At 35.0% G+C, this 23,792-nt stretch overlaps 1 non-coding gene across 1 annotated transcript; it reads left to right on the plus strand.

The window, feature by feature from the left end:
- The first annotated feature begins 717 nt into the window (after positions 1 to 717).
- Positions 718 to 934, plus strand: LOC120219804. Its single transcript, XR_005525397.1, has one exon. It is a non-coding gene; the product is annotated as a small nucleolar RNA U3 (small nucleolar RNA).
- Positions 935 to 23,792: the final 22,858 nt, after the last annotated feature.

The raw sequence follows: 23,792 nt of genomic DNA on the forward strand, positions 1-23,792 counted from the left end.
ATTAAGAACTATAAATGAAACTCATAGAGCTAATGCTTACATAGTGCTGACACTGTGCCAGACACTCTCCTTGTATCTTAGTTCTTTTGAGTCTCCAAACAACTTTCCAGTTAGGAAAAAGAGACATCACTGAGAGCTGGGTCACCAGAAATGATGACGAGAAAGAGCTGATTTTTGAAGGACAGAAAATTTCCATAAGCAGAGAGGCAAGATTACATTTCTAGAGGAATGACAGCATTGACGCTGTGTTAATAAACATGCATTGAGTCCTGGTTGGCAGACACTGCTAATACTCTGTGCATTCCAAATATATATGTAAAGCATTATTCTTAATGGAAGAAGTTTACAGATTTTTCAGCCTAGATGGAAAGAAAGACAAGGAGACATTTAATCCCCTTGTAGGGCCAACTGTCACAAATATTATAAAAGAAACTCAACAAAATGCTTGGAAGCAAAGAGAAAGGAAAGATCCATTTTTTTAGTGGGAATGAGAAAATATCTTATAAAGTAGATGACACATGGATTTGAGAGACAATGAGAATTTTTACTTACAAGGATGAATTTAAGGGCATTCCCAGGAGAGAAACAATCTCAGTATAAGCATGGTTGTATGAGAGAGCAAATGGCTCAAAGGCAGAAAATCAGGAAGAGTATATAGGGCAAAAATGAGGAGTGTATACAAAAAACATTTTAATAGTGTTATCATAAGGCCAGTTAAAGACTATAATACTTTCAGGGGTCATTTCTATAGTTCATTACTAGAGAAGATTCTCTGAATGTGTAGAATACCCGAAATCCTGAGAAGGAGGTGCAGTGTCCTTTCCTGAGCATGAAGCTGGCTTTGAGTGTTGCTTTTACAGCTGCTCTTTGCCCTTGATGATTGTTCTTTTCCTACTTTGGGGGAATAAAAGGGAAAGGGCACCATCTGAATGGTTTCTTTAAAAAAAAAAAAAAAGTAAGTCCAGTTTAATGAGAAAAATAAATGGTTGGAGGGAGAAAGTCTTCCTCACAGTTCAGGCAATTAATCCTGCTTTGTAAATGCTGGGCAGGAGTAGGGGGTGGGGAGTGTGTGTGTGTGTGTGTGTGTGTGTGTGTGTGTGAAAGAGAGAGAGAAATACAGACTTAGTAGTCATTGTACACATGAAACTATCACTGAGGAAACCCCAAGAGCTTCCTGACATTTTCTCTCTCTTCTCTAAATTGCCACATCATAAGTACTTCACTTTTCAAGGAAACACACTAGACTCATTGATCTCACAGTAAAGCAAATTTATTCTTAAAGGACCAAAGTAAATACAATGGCTTTAATCTGCTCTAAGAAAACATACTCAGCATTCCCTTCCTTCTCTGGCGTTAAGTGCGTTTGAGGCAGTGCAAGGTCTAAGTTTGAGCAGATGGATTTCAGTGCAAGTAATTACAAGCTGCAACACAATTTCCTTAAAACGACACACATACTAGACAAATACTTATTTGTGGTTATAGAGTGGGTAAAGTTACTATAAAAATAGTAGCACACCTTATAATAGTGCTGTATGCCATAATTTACCTTTGCTATATCTGAAGTGTCATATCTTGTTCCAGACTTAATATTTAGTAACTAACAATTTAATGTACAAATCTCCAGCCTAAGAAGCAGAATAATTAGAAGAGGCAAGCCCCCCTTTTTACATGGAAAAAGTATAGTGGACCATGCAAAATGCCTGAGGATTATACAGAAGATAGAGGTGGTTTTTAGTTATGAAAAATGACAATTTTCTTTCTTTTCAAGTTTATTTATTTATTTTGAGAGAGGGCAAGCAGTGGAGGGGCAGAGAGAGGGAAGAGAGAGAGAATTCCATGCAGGCTCTGCACTGTCAATAGAGTCTGATGCAGGCTCAAATTCACAAACCCATCAGACACTTAATTGACTGAGCCACTCAGATGACCCAGGGAAATTTAAAAATAACTCTTATCAGACATGTAGTAAACTCAATGCAGATATGCAGAAAGTATATGAAAGTAAATGCCATGAGCACTCTTTTTCCCCCCTAGAATATCCAGATTCATTGATTGTTTCTTTCTCTGAACTCCTGGAGTATATTATAGAATTTCTGACTAGAGAACAAAAATTTGGAAGCTTATTATATGACTAGGAGAAACGCAATTCTACATGCTACACTCTTCAGGGAGGCTATAGCCATCTCAAAAATACTTCTCCTAACCTTTAAATAAATAAATTCCTATCCAGAACTAAAACTACTTAGTTAGGTTTAAGTGTTAGATGTGTACGGACACATTTTTTTAATGTTTATTTTTGAGAGAGAGAGAGAGAATGAATGAGTGGGGCAGGGACAGAGAGAGAGAGAATGAAAGAGAGAGAGAGAGAGAGAGAGAGAGAGAGAGACAGAATACAAAGCAGGCTCCAGGTTCTGAGCAGTCAGGACAGAGCCTGACGCAGGGCTCAAACTACAAGCCGTGAGATCATGACCTGAGCTGAAGTCGGATGCTTAACTGACTAAGCCACCCAGGCACCCCACATGAGCACTCCTAATTTGATATGCTATGTCCTCTAGAAATAGGATTAAAACCTAATTATTTAATAGCTTTTTAAAAAATTTTCTTTAATGTTTTTATTTACTCCTGAGAGAGAGACACACACACAGCGTGAGCAGAGGAGGGTCAGAGACAGAAGGAGATACAGGATCAGAAGCAGGCTCCAGGCTCTGAGCTAGCTGTCAGCACAGAGCCTGACACGGGGCTCGAATCTATGAACTGTGAGATCATGACCTGAGCCGAAGTCGGACACTTAACCGACTGAGCCACCCAGGTGTCCCGAAACCTAATTATTTAAAAAATGCCCTCAAATCCATCACAAGTTTCATCCATCAACGGTCAATGCAATAACAGAATATGGTCAGTCCTTTCTGTTGTACACTTTGGAGAAAATAAGCATTGAAGCACTTGCCCTTTTTTCACCATTCAAAATAAGTCTCTATTGAACAACAAAGAAAAATTTTAAAAATATCAACAACACATATCTTATGCTATAGAAAGTTTGGACCTGTTTGGCTTGATTAAATGACAGGTACAAGAATCTCCCAAAAGTTTGGCTCTTTTTTGTAATTTATTAGGAATATTCCATTTCATTTAAGTAGTGTATTTGAACATCCTGGACACCAGCTTTACCATATAGCAAAGAGTAAGAGTCTAAATTAAGCTCACTTCAAAATGTCAGAGCTCATAAGACTCTTTGAGGGCAAAAGCTATTTCTGTCAGTTTATATGAGATGAGATCTCTCAGTTAAAGGTGTCATTTTCTGGGCCTTTTTCAAGACCTATAAGTGTGTTGGGTACTCACAAATGAGATAACTTAGATAAGAGAAATCAAGTATTTACACTATTCCCAATATTCCCTTATTTTCCATCATTTCACCTTTTATCATTCTGGTCAAAACTTCAAAAGGGAATGCAAAAACTTAGTTCCTATCATAGGGTCCAGCACACTGAATTCAGGAGGGAGGGAAGGGAAGAAGGAATGAGGATAGAAGAAAGAGAGGGACAAATGAAAAATTTCTACCTAATCAGAGAAATACTTAGTATGATGGCACATAGACATAAATTTGAGGCTTCCTGCCAAGAACTACAAAATGAAATAAGATTGCTTTATGAAAATTAAATGTTAACATTATCCTATATTCCCTAAGAATAGAGATAAGCAAATTCCCTTTAAACAGACAAGACTGGTTCACTCATATAAAGAAATTTATTAACATATTCAAAATTTTACTAACATATTTGAAGAAGAACTAATTAATCAGAGAAGCATTTACAGTCAAAGAATCAATAAAAGGAGAGCCTAGAAAGCAACCTGTGAATAAGGATTGTCTGGAGAGTTTTCCCATGGACTTTGATCATATTCAACTGAGGAGATGGATGTGTAAGGCTATTTTCATCCAATACCCTTTAATGAAAGAAAGAATGAATTAATTAAACAATTCCTTTTTGTTTAGTTTAGTTTAGTTTAGTGACATTAAATCAACTTCTGATTAAAATGTACAGTCCCCGTGTAGGCTGCCCAAAGGATAAAATGTGCTATTGAAATAGCACAAGAGAGCCTTTAAAAGGAGGACACTAAGAATGTATAATGCATCGAAGACATTATGGATGGGAAAAAAATGTTTTAAAATGTCTCCTTTTGGGCAACGAGTAACCTGAACACAATCCATTTCAGGGAGGTAGTAGAGCTGAAAACCTGATTTTCATAAGCTGTGGAATGAGAATTCAGAAGAAAAGCACCAGCAAAGGCAGACAAGTTATCAGTAAGCATTGCTGTGAAGGAAGGACATGAGACTATCTAAATCTGGGAAAGCAAGGAATCAAGGTGACAATTAGCCAATTTTCAAATCTGAAGGGAAAAATGATTTGGTATCAATACAAACAAGCATTAAAGCATGGAGGTGATAAAGATATGATTAGTTGCTAAAGTTTAATCATAATATCATTTCTTTTTCTCTGTGAACTAGATCATTTGTTATAATTAACAGGGGCTTTCATTTAAACCGGAATATAATTGCTCATCCTCACAAAAACCCACTACAATTCCTTTATTGGAATAAAATGTTTTTGTTTTGTTGCTTTTGGTATAGGTAGATGGAAAGATATATAGATCAATGCACTGATAGATTATTTGATGTGGTTGACCGTTTGGTGATGTTATGTAATTCTTTCAGATTTGGAGGAAAATTACTAGCTAGTATATTGAAACTTAAGCAAATGCAATATTGAAGTATTTAAAATTCTAGAAAAAATAAAAGTTATTCAAGGACAGAAATATCACCATGGATGACATGGTGGTTCATGTGGTTCAGCTCAAATAATATTTATATATTCATAGGCATGTAAATGCTGAATACTTATTTTAAACAAAATTTTTTTACAAATTATATTGAGAATATAGTGGAGAGGAATTGTGTGTATGTGGATGTGTGTAGATGTGAGGGAGAGAGAGAGAGAGAGAGGAAGAGGAAGAGGAAGAGGACAGAGGTGAGTGAGTATGTTTTGGACAGACCATCAGCATGTATTGGAGAGCTAAATACTCAACTTCACAATAAGAAATCTATAGATTTTAAAAATTTTAAATGAAGAAATAGCAGTAAAATATATTTATTTAAAATTAGGAGGTCTAGCCTCAATAACTAGAAGTTAAAATTTGTTTTTGTGGAGTGGGAATAGGAGTTAGGCAATGGATACAATAGAACTATTATTATCATTATAAGCCTCTAGCTCCAATTTGACTTATTAAACTATGTAAGTATATTATTTTGATTAAAATAAATCTTTAAAAGAGTGAAGGAATAATTTTAAAACTTTCAGGGAGTAGAATTAGAGTTCTAAAGACTTTTGAAGAATGAGAAGAAAAAAAATACCTATAAAATTGAGAACAATGTTTTATTCTGATGTTAGACCTTAAAAACTTCACACTGATATCTTCCACAGTTTCAAAAAGTGTGCCTTAATATCCAAGTGCATTAGATCATTTGCTATCCCCAAAGATACCTTCGATCACTACTATAAAATCACTCCTTCTCTATCTGCATCTGTAAAATTCTAGCAACCTTCCAAATACTGTCTCAATGCTGTCTCAGTTTTTTCCTCCCATTCAACTATATGGTATATTTTATTCTTGTGATCCTCATTGAACTCTTATTTCATCTCATAGTTTTGGTATATACATCACATTATAAGCTGCTTAAATTTTGAGGTTGTGCTATTTATTTTGCATTTCTTGGATCAGCTTACAAAACATTTAAATATGTATTATTTACATATACAAATAATACATTATTCACTTCACAGCTGTGTAGAATTAACTAGAAATATGACAGGCAATTCTCTTCTGTTTTTTTTTTAATTTTTTAATGTTTTTATTTATTTCTAGGAGAGAGAGAGAGAGAGAGAGAGGCAGCGTGAGCAGGGGAGGGACAGAGAGAGAGGGAGTCACAGACTGAAACAGGCTCCAGGCTCTTAGCTGGCAGTCAGCACAGATCCCGACGTGGGGCCCGAATCCACGAACCGCGAGATCATGACCTAAGCGAAAGTCAGACGCTTAACCGACTAAGCCACCCAGGCGCCCCAATTCTCTTCTGTTTTAAAGAGAAATATTATTACATTGCTTTTGTTTTTATTATTATCATTTGTTTTAATTACTTATACTACTACTATATGTAAGCTGGTTAAGAAAGATGAAATAAAATTGAGGATTTAAGTGTTTCCATTTGGATATTTTATCTGAAAATTCTTTTCATCAGAGCTACAGAGGAAAATACTCTTTTCTTTAATGTCTGTTTATTTTTGAGAGAGACAGAGACAGAGACAGAGGACTGAAGCACGTTTGAACTCATAAATCACAAGATCAAGATCTGAGCCAAAGTCAGATGCTTAACCAACTGAGCCACCCGGGTGCCCCTACTCTTGCATTCTTTTAAAACTGGGTATGTAAGCACAAAATAGTCATAGAGATGACATATAATAAGCCGTGGATTTATCACATCACTAGTTACAAGTTCATTTTTTATGAGAATTTCTTTCCAAAACAGTAAAGAGTAGCCTTTAGTCATTGTTAGAATTGAAGAATGTTTATGGAAATAATAAAAGTCATTTCAGGTAAATAATTGATGATTTATGTTAATTAGCAATGATAATAATTTCTTTTTATTAAATTTTTAGATACATTTACTTCTTTTTAAAAAATTTTTTATTATTTATTCATTTTTTGAGAGACAGAAAGAGACAAAGTATGAGTGGGGTAGGGGCAAAGAAAGAAGGAAACACAGAATCCGAAGCAGGTGCCAGGCTCTGAGCTGTCAGCACAGAGCCCAACATGGGGCTCGAACTCACAAGCTATGAGATCATGACCTTAGCTGAAGTCAGTTGGTTAACTGGCTGAGCCACCCAGCTGTCCCCATTTACTTCTATTTTTAAAAATCACTATTAATCAGGGTGCCTGAGTGGCTCAGTCGATTAAACATCTGACTTTGGTTCAGGTCATGATCTCAAAGTTCATGAGTTCAAGCCTTATGGCAGCTTCTGTGTTAACAGCTCAGAGCCTGGAGCCTGTGCAGATTCTGTATCTTCCTCTCTCTCTGCACCTCCCCTGCCTATGCTCTGTCACTATCAAAAATGAATAAACTTAAAAAATTTTTAAATAACTATTATTAGTCATTTACAATATTCCAGGCACTGTTGATGCTATTTATATTATTTATCTTATATACTTCTTACATAAATAGCAACAGATAGAAAATGATAGTAATACACAGAACTGACTATATGCTAAACCCTCATCTAAAAGTTTTTTTTACACATACTAAGCCATTAAGTTTCACAACTTTATGAAGCAGATACTATTACTATTGCTTTCATTTTATAGCTTAGGAAACTGTAGCACAGACAGGTTAAGTAATTTCCCTATGGTGTCACATGTAAAAAGTGTAATATCAGGATTGGAATCTAGGATCCAGAACTCAAGCTTGAACTGTTATATTAAATAGGCATCCTTATTTCTATTATTATCCTCATTCTTTGGATGAGTAACCTGAGACTTAGAGATGGTATGTGTATGGTAGAACCAGAATTTGAACTCATCTGTTCTATTTAATAAGCTTTATGCCACAGACCTAACATTAAAAGAAAACATTATTATTTAAAGTATTGAATTGGAGTGCCTGGATGGCTCAGTCAGCTAAGCAACCAGCTTCGGTTCAGGTCATGATTTCATGGTTTGTGAGTTCAAGTCTCGAGTCAGGCTCTGTGCTGACAGCTCAGAGCCTGGAGCCTGCTTTGGATTCTGTGTCTCCTGCTCTCTCTGCCCCTCCCTCACTCATGCTCTGTCTCTCTCTCAAAAAATGTTTAAATAAACATTTAAAAATATTTTTTAAAAAATATTGAATTATGAAAGCAAAACAAAAGGTCATATTGTATTTCTGAATTCTATAGTTATATTTTGTCATAATTTATATGATTCACCCTATTTCTGCACATTTCTTTATTCATCATCAGAAAATTTGAGGAACTTAAACCCACTGCACATTTGCAGGCCTTTTATGAATCTTAGGGGCAACATATTCTCAAACACTGACTTGCTTATTCTTCAACTAATATATTTGTATTTGAATCAAGTATATTTTTATAAAAATACCCATAATTGCCTTTTAAAGCACTCTGTGATTTTTTTAACTTGATTTTATTTACTATTCTGTTCTGGGCTACAGGTTCTGCTGCCCAAGTAGGCAGCTGCCATGTGCAACTTCAATGGATTCTTTCTGATGTCCCAAAATAAATCAAATTATACAGCAAGCAGGGATATCACTGAAGTCTATGTAAATAAAGATATATAAAAAAAAATTAAATATAACCTGTCATTTGCCTTGTGACTATTGAAAGCAAAACCATTCATGTTGTTCCAAATAAAACCCCTGAGGGTCACAATTTTTTTCTATTTTTTTCTAAGAGGGTGGCAACTAAGAATGAACACTTTTTAACAGGGAGAGAAAAGATCTTTTGAAGACCTGGTAAGGCCTAGTTCCCATGATTCCTCTTTGCTTTACCATATCCCAGACCTGCTCAGAAAGATTACAGGACTTTCTTTCATCAAGCCATACACCACTGAGAGTAACTTCAAAGTGAATTGTCACAACAGTGTGCAATAGTCTGTAAATACATAAAGCATACTATGGAAGTGTCTCAGTGTGTGGTTTTAAAAAAAGTTTTCAAACAGAGCAGGTCAAAGGCATAGCATCTCAAAGCCTTTTTGTTCTTTATTTTTTTTACTAATCATAGCATGATTTCTCAAGGAACCACTTTGTGGAATTTTCGCGTCTTCTTCCTGTAACTTTATTCTTATCTCCCCCAACTTCCAATAGACAACCAAAGTCTCTGGTATATCCCTTCTCTCATATCACTTTAGCATTTGTTCAATATCTTAAGAAGCTTTCCTGCCTCAACTTCTCCTTCTCTTCAGTATGCCAATAAATTAACCCTCTGAAATCTGCAATTTCTATCATGTAGAGTCCTTGTTCAAAAAATCTCAATAGCTCCCAAATTCCAGAGAATAAATCCAAATTCAATATTCTAAGAGGAGAAATCTTCCTGCTCACCTAAAACAGTCTTCATTTTAGTCAAACTTCTCAATACATCATTTCCACTTTCCCCTCCAAAATAAAACCCCACAAACCTTGATAACTTATTCACTAATTTAAATCACTTTGCATCACTTCAAGTGTCAACTCTTCCTGAAGTCTTTCCTGAGAGTTTCAGGCATCAGGAATTTGTTCTTCCTCTGACTTTCTGAAGATTGTTCTCTGTTGCTCAGTGATTAAGAACCTAACAAGGTGGTAAAAAATGACCTCAATTTTTTCCTTATATTTCAATTAGTACTTTTTTATCAAAGAATATGTTATGGGATATATAAATAAATTCATTTTACCAAAAATGTAAATTCAAAAATAAAAGCAGAGTGATTAGAAATATGATGATTCTTTTAAAAATTTTTTGAGAGAGAGAGAGGAAATGAGTGAGGAGGCGTGGGGGGGTGGGAGAAAAAATCTTAAGCAGACTCCATGCCCAATGCTGAGCCCAATGTGGGGCTTGATGTAGGGCTCAATCTCACGACTGTGAGATGGAAGCAGGGCTCCATCTCATGACCATGAGGTCATGATCTGAGCCGAAATCAAGAGTTGGGCATTTAACTAGCTGAACCACTCATGTGCCCCAGAAATATGATGTTTCTTAATCAAAACAATGAATGTATATTTAGGAGCTAGTTCTGAGTTTGAAATATAAGCTATTTGTATATTGCTTTATAATAATAGAAATTGAGTTATTGCATTTGGGGCAAATATAAACAAGAGACATAAGGCTGAAATGAAAAGCAATTTTTGTTACTATAAAGAGAAAAAGAAGTAACTAAAAACTCTACTTGAGCAGTTCAATTTGTATAAATAAAGATTCGTTTAGTAATAGACTTCAAGATAACTGTCAAGATTTTTCTTTTTTTAGACCAATATTGAGGACATCAACAATGATGTTTTCACCTATGTGAAAAATATTGGTTAAAGTTTGTATGAATCAACAAAAGACCCTGAATAGCCAAAGCAATCTTGAGACAAAAAACAAATCTGGAGGCATCTAGACTTTAAACTATCTTATAAAGTTATAGTAATAAGAAATATGGTATTGGCATAAAAACAGACACATAGAACAAAGAAACAGAACAGAGAGCTCAGAAACAAATCCATACATAAATGATCAAACAATTGATGACAAAAAAGCAAAGAATATACAATGAGGAAAGGATAGTCTCACTTTTATTCTCCTCTGCAAATGGCCTCTCTTAATGTTTTCCTCCAAGTAGCTTCTATTTACTGCTTAGTGTCTGTTTATTCATAATTTCTCTCTTGGTCTGCCATAACCGTTCTTGCCTCATGAACCCATGTGTGCATTCTTGAAACCCTAACTCCTGTACTGATTTATGTTTATCCATGTATATTTTGCAATTCAAATTCCTAAAAAGAGACTATTACTGGATAGGCTATTTGGCCAAAACCTCTCCATCCTAGGCCATCACAAGACTGAATGTCTTTAGGACAGATGACTGTTCTTGTCTAATCAACAAAATTCAGGGACTTGTGTGGGCTGTGTGATACAGAATATTCTGTCTCTGTCCTTGGTTGTGATTTCCTCAGGGCCAGTTACAATCTATAGTATGTATGGGGCAGCAGAAATAGTCCCTGAAAACTCTGAGTTTCTATGATCCTTATAGCCCCAGAGAACCTACAGCTAGCAGTACTAGTGAAAGAAAGCCTTTTTTCTTGTATTACCAGCTGAAATCTCAGGGAGAGTTTGATTGAAGAATCTTGACCCACTGCCCATTCCTGAATCAATGAGTAATTGAGGTTGGCATGGAGGAGGGGACAGAGTACTGTGATTGCAAAGACCTGGATCTTGTACCCAAATCTTGCGCTGGGAGATTGGATCAGATCTATTTGAACCATGTAGACTGCAATGGAATAGAAGCTGTCTTTCAAAGAGCAACTAGCAAGATTAATACCTTCGTAAATTTCATGTAGCACAGCATACTCTTTTTAGAGAAATACTAGTTGTCACACTTTAAAACATAATCTTACTGACATTTGGCTTATGGGTTTTGATATAGTTTACAAAATAATTCAGTTATTTATCATACCGAACAATCTTCCTGAGGTAATTTAAATTCAATGGACTTATAGAGAAAACATACTAAATGGTGGAAACTCTACTGCTCATGGTGTGAGAGACAGATGCAGAAATGAACAGTATATAAGCCCTGACGTAAAGTAATTTACAGACCAAAGGAAAACACAGAATAACAAGATAAATTCAATACAGTATGATGAGTTCAACGAAGGAGGTCCATTTACATTTATGGAGAGGGACTATGTTATGCAATTCAAGGAGGAGATACAGAGACAAATCCCTCTTGTAGGTGGGAACATTGGGATGCGGTCAGGGAAGGGTTCACAGCACAAAGGACCCACAGGTTGGGTAGTACTTGAAGGATAAATAAATAGGAGGTGGTTAAGGAAAGAAAAAGGAATCTAGATGAAGAAAAGCCCAAGATAAGGAACAGTGATGTGAAGTGTACAACAATGAGTGGAAAGAAATGAGATTAATCAGACAGACAGGGCTCCAGGATGGATCCTATACAAAATAAACTTTCATATACAGGATTAGAATATTTCTATCTATCTATCTATCTATCTATCTATCTATCTATCTATCTACTTACCTACCTACCTATCAATCATCTATCTATCTTTCTATCCATCTGAGTATATAGTCTTAAAGTTTATTTATTTATTGTGAGAGAGTGGTAGAAGGGCAGAGGGAGAGGAAGACACAAAATCCAAAGACAGGCTCCAGGCTCTGAGCTAGCTATCAGCTACCCCAGCGTAGAGCCCTACGCAGGGCTGGAACCCATGAACAGCAAGATCATGACCTGAGTCAAAGCCGGACCCTTAACAGACTGAGCCACCCAGGTGCCCCAAGATGAAAATTTTTGATTGACTTTCCCTCCTGGGTGCTCAGTTGTGATTTTGATGATGGCCTCTAAGCACAGACTCTTCTTTTATCTGAAGCACAAATGGCAGATCTGGCCAAAAAAAAAAAATTAGGATTCAAGTAAAAGGCTATAAAGGTCTTAATTTGGCATGTTCTTACTACACAAAGGTTGTCAAATGCACACTACAAAAACAATGTGCACATTGCTAATGATAATAGTTTATAATTTGTAAGGCCAATTATTGTTTTATGTTCACTATAATCACTTGATCCAATGCCTTTTCTTGATAAATTAGATAAAATGTATCCCCACTAATATTAAAACACTAAAACCTTTTATTGGTACTGAGCTTTTAATATTTTTAGTTATAATGCATTATTCATTATTTCCAACTGTCAATGACACTTTTCAAAATATTCTCCTGACACATGGAGAAGGTGGTTTGATTAGAAATTTCTTACGGAAGCTAAAGTAATTGTAGATAACTTGTTAGCAAAGGATATTGTCAGCTTGTAAAATCGACTTTTCTATGTCCATTCATGTGAGACTGAACAAGCTGTAAGTTCAGTCAATATTTATTCATCAAGAATTGCATGGCGAAAATATGGAAATACCCACAAAGTACAACTGAAGCAAGTTTATAGACTGACTTTACAAAGAGTATTGCAGAAAACACATACATACACAGAAACATATATGTAGCTTTCCTTCAGATGTGGCTTATAGAAGAGTGTCTTGATTATAGACTATTTTCTGTTATTATATATACATACATCTATGTAATTTATAATGACATATTCTACTACTATGGGTATGTTAATTAGTTTGATTTTGATTATCTTTTAACAATATGTATGTGTATATATATGTGTATATGTGTATATATACACATACATATATCAAATCATCAAGTTGTATACCTTAAATTTATACAATTCCTATTTTTTGAGGTATCAGTTATACCTCAACATACAAATATACAAATTGTCAGGAGGTCAGTTGTAGCCTAATGTCACATCACAATACTTACATTGTTCAATTCATTTCATCTCATCACCTAGGCATTTTATTATCTTGCTTCATCACAAGAAGAATGAGTACAATACAGTAAAATACTTTGAGAGAGGGAGGAAAAGAGGAAGAGAAAGAGACCAAATAAGTATATTATAGTTGTCATCCTCAAAAATAAAATAGCCAATTATTTTACTAGCAAAACAATCTTGTTTGGGAATAGCAGAGGAACTGTAATTTAGGACATGCAAGCTATGGTGAAGCATTGACAAGTCCAAAGAGACAAAGGGAAGATTAACTTTTATTAGATTTTAGGTTGTGTAATATTCCATTGTGTATATATACCACATCTTCTTTATCCATTCATCAGTCAAAGGACACTTGGGCTGTTGAATCACTATATTGTACACCTGAAACTAATTTTGCAGTGTATGTTAACTAAAACAAAATTTTCTTTTGAAGATTTTAGGAAGACTCTGAAGAGGGTTTTGTTGAAAAAGTTCACTGGAGAAAACAAGTTCAAAGTTGTGGTGGTTTCTATTGACTGCAAGCAGTGGTTAATATGTTGTTGTTGGGGCAGGGAGGATCTTTTTCGTAAAAGCTGGGGATAAACTTCCTATGTGAAAAATGTCCTTTCTTGTTAAAGTGATTATTATTTTCCTTCTTCCTGCTGATTACACAGGCTGCAAGGAGTGGCACCTACATTAAGCTCTCTGTTCATGGTTTCTTGACTCCACTTTATTTATTTATCTTACTTATCTTTTATTTTGTTTTATTTTTTTATTAGAGTTTATTGTCAGGTTGGTTTCCATGTAACACTCAGTTCTCATCCCAACAAGTGCCCTCCTCCATACCCATCATCCATTTTCCCTTCTCCTCCACCCCCATCAACTCTCAGTTTGTTCTCAGAATTTAAGAGTCTTCTTATGGTTTGCCGCTCTCCCTCTCCTTAATTATTTTCCCCCTTCCCCTACTCTATGGTCCTCTGTTAAGTTTCTCCTGTTCCACATATGAGTGAAAACATATGGTATCTGTCTTTCTCTGCCTGACTTATTTCATTCAGCATAACACCCTCGAGTTCCATTCACATTGCTGCAAATGGTCAGACTTGATTCTTTCTCATTGCCATGTAGTATTCCATTGTATAGATAAAACACATCTTCTTGATCCATTCGTCCGTTGATGGACACTTAGGCTCTTTCCATGTTTTGGTTATTGTTGAGAGTGCTGCTATGAACACTGGGGTACATGTGCTCCTATGCATCAGCACTCCTATATTCCTTGGGTAAATTCCTAGCAGTGCTATTGCTGGGTCATAGGGGAGTTCTATTGTTAATTTTTTGAGGAACCTCCACACTGTTTGCTAGAGGGGCTGCACCAGTTTACATTCCCACCAACAGTGTAGGAGGGTGCCCGTTTCTCCACATCCTCGCCAGCACCTGGAGTCCTCTGATATGCTCATTTTAGCCACTCTGACTGGCGTGAGGTGGTATCTCAGTGTGGTTTTGATTTGTATTTCCCTGATGATGAGGGACACTGAGCATTATACATGGGTCTGTTGGCCAGCTAGATGTCCTCTTTGAAGAAGTGTCTATTCATGTCTTAGGCCCATTTCTTCACTGGATTATTTGTTTTTTTGGTGTGGAGTTTGGTGAGTTCCTTATAGATTTTGGGTACTAGTCCTTTATCTGATATGTCATTTGCAGCTATCTTTTCCCATTTTGTCAGTTGCCTTTTACTTTTGTCGATTGTTTCCTTTGCCATTCAGAAGCTTTTTATCTTGATGAGGTCCCAATAGTTCATTTTTGCTCTTTATTCCCTTGCCTTTGGGGATGTGTTGAGTAAGAAATTGCTGCAGCTGAGGTCAAGGAGGCTGTTTCCTGCTTTCTCCTCTAAGGTTTTGATGCTTTCCTGTCTCACATTCAGGTTCTTCATCCATTTTGAGTTTATTTTTGTGTGTGGTATAAGAAAGTGGTCTAGTTTCATTCTTCTGCATGTTGCTGTCCAGTTCTCCCAGCACCATCTGTTAAAGAGGCTGTCTTTTTCCATAGATACTCTTTCCTGCTTTGTCAAATATTAATTGGCCATGGATTTGTGGATCCAGTTCTGAGTTCTCTATCCTATTCCATTGGTCTATGTGTCTGTTTTTGTGTTTTGGCTTCATTTTAAATGAGGTATCCTTTACTCATTTTCAAACAGTATATTTTTTAATTGTTCTATTTTATTATTTATTATTATTATTAATCTCTTCCTGTGCCTAATTTATAATTAAACTTTATCATAGATATGTATGTATAGAAAAACATAGAATATATAGGGCTCAGTGTGATCTGCAGTTTCAGACATCCCCTGGGGCCTAAAAAATATATTTTCTACAATATGGGAGACTACTCTAGTTAGAAACCAAGATATATGCATTAGGTGTGCCGATTATTATTGTGCTGTTGCAGCTAACTAGAATTTTTTAGAACTAAGGAAACAGATGAATGTATATACACACATATGAATTTGAATATATAAAATCTACAGCTGTATTTCCACATCTGTCTCTATGCATTAAAGACAATGAATTCATAATGTGTCTCATTCCAATCCAATAGCTGCAGAGTGCCTTTTATAGATCTCTCTCCTTTTTTATTTATAACTTCTTTCTTCAGTAATAAGAGACTCCTTATTTTCACAATATAGTTGCTTATATGTTCAAGCCTTGCTATATGTAACAGAGTTTTCATTGCCATCATTGTCAGACCATTGTCCACATTCTCACCCCCAGTCGTTTGTGGTCTGAACCTCCTTCAGTCTCTGACATCCCATTCTAGGCTGCTAGTAACACCTCCTTTTATGGCTTCCATCCTATGCTACTGCTTTCTCCCTCTTTAGATGTCTACTTTGTTCTGATTTAATTATTAGATTTTAGATTAAATTATTACATTTGAAAAGAAAAAAGGAAGCCATGGAAGAAAGAAGGAAAGAGCAAAGAAAAAATGGAAAGAATAAATAGAACTATAAACTTGTATCCATTTCAAAAATACATATTCCGTAAGCTTTTATGCATTGAATATTTCTTTTATTTGAATGAAAAATATCAATATCATTAAATAAAAGGATATATATGAAAAATATAAGTATTAAAAATGGGTGTTTTTGAGTTGGTTTTCCCTTACGAAAATTCTCAGTATAAATTACTATAATTACAGAAAATATGTTGTTGTTTTCTCCTGCAAAAATAGTTTAAAAGGGATCTTAAGCATATACAAAAAGAGTGAAATAAATACAATACTTTAATTTTTTGCAGTTTGGCATTTCTAGAAGCCAAACTAAATTCAATCTTTTTGAACAAAGCAATCTTTTTCCATTATATCCTAACCACAGCAATATATACAAAAACTGTCTACATACTGACAGTTATATTTGATCTTCTTTATAGAAGGTGGTAACAGAATTTTAAACCACTTTTATTTGTTTATCTACTCAAAATAGAGCCATACAGAGCTACTATATTGGACTCCTGTGTTCAAGATATTTTTGAAGGTGTGATTTTTATAAAGACGTTGAAGACATGTTTTGTGGCCTCAGAAGTTTACAATCTAGAAAAGAAAATAAGTGTTATAGGAGACAATATGTTGGGGAGCACAGACTGCATGTACTCTTGGCATTCAGGGGAGAGAAAGAGCATCTCTGATTTCAGTAATGTGCAAAGTCTTTGTAGGATCAAAGTCACATGTGGGATTGAAGCCTGGCCTAAATTGTTGATTTCTTTTTTTTTTAATATTTTATTTATTTTTGAGAGAGAGATAGAGACAGCATGAGCAGGGGAGGGTCAGAGAGAGAGGGAGACACAGAATCTGAGGCAGACTCCAGTCCCTGAGCTAGCTGTCAGCACAGAGCCTGATGTGGGGCTTGAACCCATGAACCGTGAGATCATGACCTGAGCCGAAGTCGGATGCTCAACCGATTGAGCCACCCAGGTGCCCCTGTTGATTTCTTTTTTTTAAGCAAAACATGTTATAGAAATAAATACACTTTTGGAATGAGATAAATAAAAGTAAAAAGGCTCTAAACTGTGACGTCTGGGTGGTTCAGTCAATTAAGGCCTGACTTCAGCTCAGGTCATGATCTCACAGTTCCTGAGTTGTTGACAGCTCAGACTTGGAGCCTGGTTCGGATTCTGTGTGTCTCTCTCTCTGACTCTCCCTTGCTCATGCTCTGTCTGTCTCTCTATCTCTCTAAAATAATAAATAAAACATTAAAAACAAAGACTCTAAAGACCATTCAAAATTTGTAATACAGTGTTCCAAATAATTATTGTGTGATAAAAAGCTTCTCATACAATAATTTGTCAAAAGAATATTTGTAACTCTTAATTTTAAATCATATATATATATTTTTTTAATGTTTTATTTATTTTTAGGGGAGAGAGAGAGAGAGAGAGAGAGACAGCATGAGCAGGGGAGGGTCAGAGAGAGAGGGAATCACAGACTGAAACAGGCTCCAGGCTCTGAGCTGGCAGTCAGCACAGAGCCCGACGCGGGCCCGAACCCACGAACCGCGAGATCATGACCTAAGCGAAAGTCGGACGCTTAACCGACTAAGCCACCCAGGCGCCCCTCATATTTTTATTTATATATCATTTAAGAGATCTATTTATACCAATAGGCCTGAAATTCTTCTAACATATTTATGCTATTTTTTTTTCTGCCCAAACTACTTAGCTATAGCTTGTTGGCAGTTGGCTATGAACACTCAGAGAGTGACTCCCTGAAATAAATATTGTCTCACCCTGTGTTTCTAGACTGAAAATGAAATTTGGATAAATAATTACTTTAATCTGACCCATGAAAATATATAAGATCATGAGCAAATGTTTTCTTTGTATGCAGAGCAGGCTTCATATACATATGGTCTGGGCAGTTGAACAGGGCCCATGCTCAGAAAGACCCTTTGCTTGCCTAATACTCTATTGTCTTATTAGTAATTTTTGAACAAAGGATCCTGCATATATATGTATATGTATATTTTTGTCTATATGTATGTATGTATATCCCATACTAGGTTGTAGACCATCAGCTTCTGAGAGCCAGGGTAATTGCTCAAAACAGATGATCATCTTCAATAAAATGAAAATAGACACACTGAAAAAAATGTCAGTGGACTCACTTTTATTCATGAGACGATATGCATAACATGATTATTTAAGCAGCATATTTTCATGTTAGTTACAGGCAGCTAATTTCAGCACACTTATTTACCCAACCAAAATTCATGATCTTCATGTTCATGATCTTTTGAACTTCAGTGATAATTTTTTAAGTGGTGTTTGCTCTATGACCAAAATGTATTTTGACATCTGATTGTGGTAAGTGACACATCAATCTTTTCTTTTTCTTATGCCCACAGTCAGTATTTTTAATCATTACAATGTTTTCATCTCCTCTAACCTCTTTAGTGTACTTTAGTTACAGCCATAACTAATTATATTATTGAACATTAAGATAATTTTCATTTAATTATTTTTCTTTCATTATACTATGGATTAATCCTAATTTTTTAGTCAGAGACATATGAAATGATTAGTTGCAGGATCATGGCTTTCACAATGTGTGTTTCTGTTGTGTATATGTGGGGGGGTACAATATTTATGCTGATAGGAAGGACAGATAAAAGAAATAGAGAATTATTTGATCAGAATAAACAAATAGAAGAAAAAGAAAGAAAGAAGGGAAATAGGAAGGAAGACTGACTTTACTGTTGAAGCTGTTAATTTCAGTTCTTTGTTTTCTGACTAAAATATCCATTCCTATTAAGATGATATTAAGTAAGTATAAGAAAGCTCAACACCTGTTTTCATGGTATAGGGCAATAATTTCTGCAGTATTAACATATGAGGAAATACAATCATGTTACTGTGTAGGTCCCATAAAGTCACAGAGTCAGTCTTTGTGTTGTTGTCTATATTTAAAATAAATAAATAAATTTTAATTTTTAAAAATTTTCTGTGAGATACATGATTAAACTTAGTTAAAGTTCCTTTTAGTGTGATGTAAAGAGCTGTATTAATCTAATAGGTATTTTTAACAAATTTTGTTTCCTTGCAATGGAAACTGTTATGTTTTACTGTTAGCAACTTCCAAGTATACAATATTGTTAACTGTAGCCATCCTATTGTACATTACATCCCTAGGACTTATTTCTCATGTAACTGCAAGTTTAGATTTTGATTATCTTCACTCATTTCACCCATCCCTCCACCCGTGGCCTCTGACAACCCACAATCTCAGTTCATTTTTTCCCCCAGTATTTGTCTTTCTTCTATTTTAGACTGAATTAATCTTTACCCATTCATTTATTTTTGGACACTTATATTGTTTTTATGTTTGGGCTATTGAAATAATGCTGCTATGAACATGAGGGAGTGGATATCATTTCCAGATAGTGATTTCGTTTCCTTTGGGTACATATCTTGAGGTAGGTTTCTGGATCATATGGTAGTTCTATTTTTAATTTTTTTGAGGAAATTCCATGCTATTTCCCATTGGCTATACCAATTTGCATTCCCACCAGGAGTGCACAAGTGTTCCCTTTCCTCCACACCCTCAGCAACACTAATTGGTTCTTATCTTTTTGAGAATAGGCATTCTAACAAGTGGGAAATAATCTCTCATTATGGTTTTAATTTGCATTTTCCCAGGTGATTAGTGATGTTGAGCATCTTTTCATGTACCTGTTGGCCATTTGTATATCTTCTTTCACTAGTACTGCTAGCTGTAGGTTCTCTGGGGCTATAATGATCATATAAACTCAGAGTTTTCAGGGACTATTTCTGCTGCCACATACATACTATAGACTGTAACTGGCCCTGAGGAAATCACAACCAAGGACAGAGACAGAATATTCTGTATCACACAGCCCACACAAGTCCCTGAATTTTGTTGATTAGACAAGAACAGACATCTGTCCTAAAGACAATCAGACTTGTGATGGCCTAGGATGGAGAGGTTTTGGCCAAAAAGCCTATCCAGTAATAGTCTCTTTTTAGGAATTTGAATTGCAAAATATACATGGATAAACATAAATCAGTACAGGAGTTAGGGTTTCAAGAATGCACACATGGGTTCATGAGGGAAGAAGGGTTATGGGAGAGAAATTATGAATAAACAGACACTAAGCAGTAAATAGAAGCTACTTGGAGGAAAACATTAAGAGAGGCCATTTGCATAGGAGAATAAAAGTGAGAAAAATCATAATTGCTAACAATTGTAAAGTTTTTAAACTATGTCCCAGGGACCCTTTTAAGCATTTTAAGTAGATTATCTCATTTAGTATGGCAGCCAATTTGCAAACATTCTTTCCTACCTTCTGCATTCATTGAGTTTCTACCATATACTATGCACTATTCTGGAATTCAAGAGTATAGTTATTGAAGAAAAAAAGTTATTTGAGATCTTGGCATTTATACCATATTCAAGATCTTGGCATTTATACCATATCACCTAAATTCTAACACACTACCTGGAATAGTAAATTATTATGAATTATTCTAAGCTATTGAATGAAGTCACAGGGAAAAAATTAATGGTTATTAAACATTTGACTATGCACCAAATATCATGCTAATATCCTTGACTTAGCTTTTATCCTTTACATCATGCAGCTATGCTATGGGTTAAGAATGAACTAAAACATGAAGGTTTTCCAATATATCTTCTAATTCTAATTCTGATAAGAACATAACTAGAATTGCCTTTTTTTCTTTTTTGATAAAACTGGCCCATGATTAATTGGGAAAGAAATGAAATGAGAGCTGAAGAGATTGCTTCCACCACTGTACATTTTTAAGTAACTGGGATCTTTGAGGAAAGCCTTGGCATCATTTATTAAAATTCTTCTTGTCGTATAAGTATATGGTAGAAAATAGCCAGGTGTTTCTATTAGTTTTTAGATTTACTGAGCTCTTTAAAAAATTTTTTTAATGTTTATTTATTTTTGAGGAAGAGAGAGAGAGTGTGTGTGAGCAGAGGCAGAGGAGGGGAAGGGAGAGGGAGGCACAGAACTCAAAGCAGGCTCAGGGTCCACTCTGTCAGCAGAGAGCCTGATGCAGGGCTCAAACCCATGAACTGTGAAATCATGACCTGAGCTGAAGTCAGATGCTCAACCGACTGAGCCACCCAAGATCCCCAGATTTACTGAGCTCTTTAGACGTACATTTCTTTCTCTGGAGTGTGAATATAATTTTATATCAGTAGAATCATAAAATTGAGTGTTTTCCTTTAAGAAAAATATTTAAATAACTTGCCAAAGAAACTAAAGATTGCAAGGAGTATGCAAAAGTTCATAAGATTTAAAAGTAATATTAGAACAGTTTTTCATTTTGTCTAAATAATAGCTTTTCCTATGGATGCATCACATAGGAAACTTGACATTTCTAAAGAGAAAAGAAGATTTTGCAATTTCAATGATAAGGAAAGGAGGAGCCTTTTCAGTTCCTGTGAAGGACAGTTTTACAGAGTAGATATAAAACAGAGAAATGCATTGTGGGGTAAGGCATTTCCCTTGTGAATGCAACAACTCCACTATTTAATTTGTTTTTAAGAACTTTTATGCACACTAGGGAAAAAAATGATGTTGCTCCAAACTAACATACTATTAAAATCGTTATTAAAATTAGACATAGCATTTAAATTTTCAGAGAACGAGGCTACTGATTTTGCAAAAGAGAATGAGAGATATGTGGAGCTGTTTCTCTTGTATTCTGTTGGTGCTTTCTACATAGTTTTATTATATTCCATGGTTATGATAAACTGGAAAAAATGTTAGCAACTATGGCACTTTAAGTCCATTTATTTTAATTCTGTGTCTCTATTGTACAATTTGGGTTTCTTGCCATTGGCTAGACATATATCAAGATACAAAGCTATTCAGGAAAAACTGTAGCGTATCAGTCTTCAAGGTGCAATTTTCCTAAAACATATAAAATGTACTTTTCCTCTGAAGCAATTGTTTGTATCACTTATTTCTGGAGTTCATTTCCTTCTATGTCTGAAAAAGTTTCTAAAATTTAATATGCAAGCATCATATGGAAAACTATTTTCCCAGAATTATTTCTTTATCAATACTTCTTTAGGGTAAAAACTATTTCATAAGTATTAATTTTGAATACTATTTTATTTCTAAACAATTGTATCAAATGGAAATGGGTAGATCCCAAGACCCATAATACCTATCTAATTTTATTCATTTGCCTACTATTCGTTGATTTGTTTCCTCAAATTTATTATTAATTTCTAGTATCAGCTTTCAAATGTAAGTAAGCACAGTCTCCAAGATGCCAGGTTCATTCAACCATCATGCAACTTCTCAGCATAGGCCTGCTTTTTGTGTAGCTAATGTCGTAATAGCATTAGATACCTACTACTGTGTGAAGAGTAGAAGGTCATAATGACTTTGAGGCAATTAATCTATTTTTTCCTATTCTTTTCTCAACAAAAAGCAGATTTTCACCTATAGTTGTTACCTCAGGGAAAGATCAGACATATTGACAAGCACAAATAGTCCATGATCCCCTCTGTTGGGATCCAAATATCTAAATAAGCACCCTTCAAAGCAATGTAATGCAAACCATACATGTAATTTAAAAATGTATACCAGCCACATTTAAACTACTAAAAGCAAGTGGAATTGATTTTAATAAAGTATTTCATTTCATGTAAAGATATCATATTTTCATTTCAACATGAAATCTACTTATAAATTAATGATATAGTTTACATTTTTAATATCGTCTTTGAAATCCACTGTATATTTTACACTTAAAGGACATTTGAATTCATGTTAGCCACATTTCAAGACATCTATAGCCATATGTTGCTAGTAGCTACCCTATTAGATAGCCATACAAAAGAAACATTACCTGAAGAATTTATCATATTTGTATTTACATTCTAAGATTTACTGCACATGATTGCAAACTCTTAATATTTTAAATTAGTTTTCAGCTCAGAGCAATGGGTGTCTTTATTTTCCCACATGAACATCATCTTCTATGCCTTCAAGACCATTGTCGATGCAATAAGGATCCTCCACAATTATCTCTAGGATACTTCTCCAAGCCACTGATACCCAATCTGGAAGCTGTGATAGTCCTTGTTAGGCAATGACAACAATGTAACAATTGTTGCATGGTATATCCTGTAAACAATATCCTGATTTCAGAGCTGTTAAATGTTTTTAAAAAGGGCAAGTTTTTAATAAATAAGCTACTCCATAATCGAGAGAGAGATAGGCACACACACAAACATAAACACCTACACAACTTAAGTATGCTATATTATTAATGCAAAATGTATTTCTTATTGTGGGTTCAAGTAAAAAAAAAAAATCAAGGTATCTCCTCTGACCCAAATTTCTCTTCCTTTTGGATGAGTTTTAACAAGTTGTATCTTAGATATTCCCCATAAAATTTGGCACCTACAAATCAAGCCACATGTACACAGATATGATGAGTGTGTAAATTACAAAAAGAATATCTGTTAGAGCATCAAACTTTAATGCTATATAAATTTCCTAATTTGCCTTATCCATTTAACTTTGTTTTTCTACTTTCTCAAATGAGCTTCCAAGTTAAGCACAAACAGAAGCATACAAACTCTATTAAATCATTGGAACATTGGAAAAATAAAATTGTTTCTCAGATATTGTAAAAAAATAAA

The sequence above is a fragment of the Hyaena hyaena genome, unplaced genomic scaffold (genome assembly GCF_003009895.1).
Source record: "Hyaena hyaena isolate Hyena2069 unplaced genomic scaffold, ASM300989v1 scaffold_651, whole genome shotgun sequence".
NCBI lineage: Eukaryota > Metazoa > Chordata > Mammalia > Carnivora > Hyaenidae > Hyaena > Hyaena hyaena.